The following is a 5,680-nucleotide window of genomic DNA, read 5'->3' on the forward strand; positions in this document are numbered from 1 at the left end:
TTTTTTCCTGAGACAGGGTCTCACCCTATCACCCAGGCTAGAGTGCAGGCTCCAGCACCTTTTCTTTTCCCAAAAAAAAATCTTATTAATACATTTTATTCTAGAAGGTATAGGGTTACGCTCCTGTACCTTCTAAACTCCAAGGAACTATTTCGCACCATGATGACTCTTGTGTGGTATGGGCAGAACTGTGTTCTCCCAAAATTTGTACGTTAATGTCTTAACCCCAGTACCTCAAAATGTAACTGCATTTGGCAATAATGTTTTTAAAAGAGGTGACTAAGTTAATTGAATTAATGGGGCCATTATAGCAAGCCGTAATCCAATACGACTGATGTCCCTAAGGAAAGAGGAGATTGGGACACAGACAGATGTGTGCACAGGAAGCTCATGTCAGGGGGAAGACAGTTGCGTACAAGCCAAGGAGAGAGGTCCTGTAGAAGCCAATCCTGCTGACACCTCCATCTCAGACTTCCAGCCTCCAGCACTGTGAGAAAGTAACTTTCTGTTGTTCAAGCCATCTAGTCTGTGCTTCTTTGTCTTGGCAGCCCTGGCGAACTGACGCAGTGAGATATGATTGTCTTTCTGGTAAACTATACCGATCACACTAACAGTCACTGGGCACAGAAGTGTATTGTGACCAAGACCTTCCATATCAAACCAAGGCAAACACCTACACACCTACACACAGACACACACACACAAGCTGAGCTGTTATAGTAGGTACACACCTATTAAATTATAACATAAATGTGTTTTGCAATCATTTTTTTTGATCCTGTAACAGAACTAGGGTCTTGCAAAGTAACCACATCCTCTGCCTTCGGCTGCTTCTCCCTTCCTGCCAGCCAGCCACATGCACTAGAGACTTTGAGAGGAGCTGGGGACAAGGGTTAAGTGGACTGTGTCCTTCCAGCCCAGCCGAGCTCACCTCTTCAATTCTCTCTGAGAAGGTTTGGCCAGCAGTCTATCTACTTTTCCAAAACAGAGACCAGAAACGCCCTTCACATTTCCTTCAGAGAGGGTGTAAGCATCTCCAAGGATCAGATGGCTCATTTCTACAGCTCTAAGATGACAAACGCTCCAGGGACTCAGCAGTAGCTAGAGTGGCCCCTTCACCTTCCAGGAGTGGGGAGGAGGGCTTCCCAGCAGCACTAGGGTTTGCGTTCAGATTCAAAGTGCCAGCTTCCCCAGTGGAGACCTGGGTATAGAGGGGTGGCAGCTGCACAGAGATTCCTCTATGTCGTGACCAATTCAGCTTTCAACTGGGACAAATAGAACAGGGAGAGCCAGGCAGTCTTACTTTAGGGAAACAGGTCACGAGGCTCTTCAATTTTGAGTTGGTGTAACTAGGAACCCCCAAGAGTTGAGAAGGTAAACAATGCACCTTCCCCTCTTTTCCTACATCATTGTGAGGAGAGCGTGGAGGCTGAAAGGAACATGGCCCTCGATGCTTGTTTTAGCTGCAGCCCAGCACCAAGGATGACCTCCAAAAGGTGGGCAGTACGAAGAGGCACTGGACCACGGCAGGCTGAGAAGCACCTGCTGCCCAACAGGACAGGGCATGAACACCCCTGAGGGTTTCTGGTCTACTGAACAACCAGCAACAGCAGCTAGGACGATTGCTAAAAGGCACAGCAACTGTAATGAATATCAACAACCGGCTGCTGCTGCTGCGGTTACCACTTAGTTTCAGCATTTGCCTCAGCCAGAAATTCATCCTATTTCTCACAGGGAACTCTCCCCTGACCACTGTTACCTCCTCTCATTAAAAATCAGCCTCTGCATTATCACTTCCTTTACACTGTCACTGAGGCCACAAAAATGTAAGGGAGAGAGTGACACCCACCTAGCCCTGGCCGCGAGTATTTTGTTCTACCTCCCAAGTGACATCATGTTTTTGCAGAGTTAGGGAAGAATGAGCCAGGCTTCCCACCGAGGCTCACCTCCAAGCCAGGGCTGACCTAAGGAAGTGTGCCACAGGAAGAAGGGCTGCCAAAGCCGTCAGAGGAATGCTAGCCTTGTATTTGTTCAGAGAAGATTTTAGCAACCACAACTTCAGTAGAAGGCATTGACAAGACAAAGGCAAGTGGCCCTATCTCTATGTGCAGCTTTCCACACACACATCTTCCCACTTACTCACAAGTATGTGAAATATTAATACCCCCATTCAACAGAGGAGGTCCTTTCCTTCAGGCCTTTGCCCCATGTCAACTTCTCAGGGAAGCTTGCTCTGGTTATGCTATCTAAAATAGCAACACTGGCCAAATGCAGTGGCTCATGCCTGTAATCCCAACGCTTTGGGAAGCCAAGGCGGGAGGATTGCTTGAGCCCAGGAGTTCAAGACCAGTGTGGGCAACAGAGAGAAACCTTATCTTTACAAAGAAAAAAAATATGTAATAGCTGAACGCAGTGGCACGTGCGGTAGTCCCAGCTTCTCAGAGAGCTGAGAAAGGAAGATCACTTGTGCCTGGGAGGCTGAGGCTGCAGTGAGCTATGATCCCACTACTGAACTCTAGCGTGAGTGACAGAGTGAGACCCTGTCTCAAAACAAAAACAGAAACAAAATATCAGTACCAACCTCTACTTAAACACGTCTGACCTTGTGTTATCACCTTAGCATTTTATCACTCTTTTTTTTTTTTTTTTTTTGAGACAGAGTCTTGCTCTGTTACCAGGCTGGAGTGCAGTGACGCAATCTCGGCTCACTGCAACCTCCACCTCCTGCGTTCAAGCAATTCTTCCGCCTCAGCCTCCCGAGTAGCTGGGACCACAGGCGTGTGCCACCATGCCTGGCTAATTTTTTTTTTTTTTTGTATTTTTAGTAGAGACAGGGTTTCACCATGTTGGCCAGGATGGTCTCGATCTCTTGACCTCGTGATCCACCCGCCTCGGCCTCCCAAAGTGCTGGGATTACAGGCATGAGCCACTGCGCCCAGCCTATCACTCTTTTTTTTGGAGATGGAGTTTCACTCTTGTTGCCCAGGCTGGAGTGCAATGGCAGGATCTCGGCTCACCGCAACCTCCGCCTCCTGGGTTCAAGCTATTCTCCTGCCTCAGCCTCCTGAGCAGCTGGGATTACAGGCATGCACCACCACTCCCAGCTAATTTTGTATTTTTAGCAGAGACGGGGTTTTTCCATGTTGGTCAAGCTGGTCTCAAACTCCCGATCTCAGGTGATCCGCCCCCCTCGGCCTCCCAAAGTGCTGGGATTATAGGTGTGAGCCACCGGGCCCAGCCATTAACACTTTCTAATATGCCATTTTACTTCCCTTATTGTCTGTCTCTCAGGCTAAAATATACAATGTTTACAATCATATATTATAAAAGCTCCATGAAGACAGGACAATGTCTGTTTTGCTCAGTGCTATGTCCCCAGCAGCTGGAAGAGCGCCTAGCATGTAGTAAAGGCTCATACAGATGTGTCGCATGAATGAATAGGGGGACTGAGGCTCCTAAGGTTGAATCTAGCAATGCAAGCTGTAAAAAGGCAGAACTTGGACTGCACTCAAATTTGCCGATACCGAATTTTCCCCGGGGCACTGGTGGAAGTGGAGAAACTGCTACATTCACTGGCATCATGGGAGACAGAGAGACCATCAAGCAAAAGTAGGTACAATAGGACCCAAGGGGAACAAGCACAAGCTGTTTGCATTTCTTTGAGAAAGGCTAGAAAAGCAAAGGCAAGTGGTAGGACTCAAGAGAAAATACAAAAGTGACAGCTGATTCCAGGCTGGTGAAGGAAGAAAAACATAAGAAGATGAGACAATATGAAAATAGGAACAGAGCTCTGGGGGGGAGGAACCTACTCCATCCCCAGGGCTTTTTTTAACAGCAGATGGAAAAATGAAGAATTCATATAGTATGCTTCACGAAGAGTCAGGAACAGAAAGGGAACAAGAGTCTAAGAGTCTAGGTCGGGCATATTGGCTCACACCTGTAATCCCAGCACTTTGGGGACGAGGGCAGGTAGATTGCCTGAGCTCAGGAGTTCGAGACTAGCCTGGGCAACATGGCAAAACCCTGTCTTTACCAAAAAACAAAAACAAAACAAAGCAAAAATTAACTGGTGTGTGTGGTGAGTGCCTGTAGTCCCAGCTGCTTGAGGGTCTGAGGTGGGAGGATCACTTGAGTCTGGGAGGTTGAGGCTGCAGAAAGCGGAGTTCACACCACTGCACTCCAGCCTGGGTAACAGGTAAGTGAGACCCCATCTCTAACAGTTTAAAAAAAAAATCTATACTTTGTAACAGCTCAAGAGACCTCGAGGGTTAACGTGGGGGTAGAACTGGGGGTGGGGGCTGGGATGAGGAAGTCATAGAAGGAGCAGATGGTATCCTAAATCAAGATGGGGAGGGGAGGGAAAGAAGGGAAGCTTGCTTCAGAGTGGCCCAAAGGAGAGGCGAGGAGACTGCATAGCTGCTGCGCGCTTAGGCCCAGCCAGGTGGAGTCTAAGAGCACTCAGCCCCTCTCTGGAACAGAAGCAACACGTAGCCAGGCTGCACTAGGGCCCGACAATCAAGGGAAGTTGTGACAGATGTCAGTGATGGCCATTCCCAGAAGCTATGCCTGAAATGGCCCCTTTTGCAATCAGGAATTATAAGGAAGGACAAGTAGCCCAGAAAAGCTTCCCTTGCAGTGTGAGTCCTGGACCTAACTGATGCAAGGAATCCTATGGGCTTGCACTGTTGTGGGTGCCAGCCCATCACTGGGCATTCAGAACTCTGTCCTGGGGGAAGACGCCTTGTTAGGAAAATTCTTCAGGGGAAACAATGGTCATGGGAGTACATCATGACAGATTAGGGATAATGGCCTGAAAATGAACGATGGGGACCAGGTGGTGCCCTGACCAGGCCAGGCCAGCTTGCCAGCAGATCCAGTGGCAGCGTTTGGGCACCTGACAAGCTCTGCTGGAAAGGAACTCCTGCAGGGTGGTCTCAGAACCAAGATGTAGACACGGCTTTCCCAGAGAGAGGTACCAGATTCCACCCCACTGAGAAAGGACCAGAAGGGGAGCCTGAACTTCCTGGAAGCACAGAAAAGGCTTTTCTAGGATCTCCCCAGCCTACAGTCCTCTCGGCTTAAGTAACCACCGAACGTCTGTATCGGTGAAATGACAGGAGGTGGCTGGGACTTGCTTTATAATTCTCAGCAAACCAAACAAATTGCGGGAGAGGATAGAAGCAGTAGTGTGGGGATGCGCTGTGCAAATTGAAGGTGGGAGAGGGTACGGGAGACTTCTTGCACCAGTGGGTGGCAAAGTGTCCTTTCCAAACCACAAGCACCACCTCCTGAGGGCTCTAACAGGTTGCAAATTCTCAGGAGGGAGCTGACCCCAGATTTACTAAAAAATAGGGAACAGAAAACTCCAGGGCCAGGGCCCAGCAATCTGTGTTTTAACAAGCCCTCCAGAGGATTTCGCTCACCGGTTCTGCTGCTTGCTCAAATTTGAGACCCACTACACTAAACCGTTCTCTCTCCTTTTGTGCATGTGCGATGATTTCCATAATAAAGGCTCTAAAAAAACCATCCCTATGGGCATTTTTGTTGTCGACTTGTTTATTTCTTACATCACGTGTCTTCAATTGCTATTTAACTATTGTTTTGATCTCTTCCTGCAGCCAGAACAGAAAAGCCAGAAAGCCAAAGCCACCGCGTCTCTCTCCCTCCCTCTCTCTCTCTC

Source organism: Cebus imitator, unplaced genomic scaffold, assembly GCF_001604975.1.
Source record: "Cebus imitator isolate Cc_AM_T3 unplaced genomic scaffold, Cebus_imitator-1.0 Scaffold199, whole genome shotgun sequence".
Classification (NCBI taxonomy): domain Eukaryota; kingdom Metazoa; phylum Chordata; class Mammalia; order Primates; family Cebidae; genus Cebus; species Cebus imitator.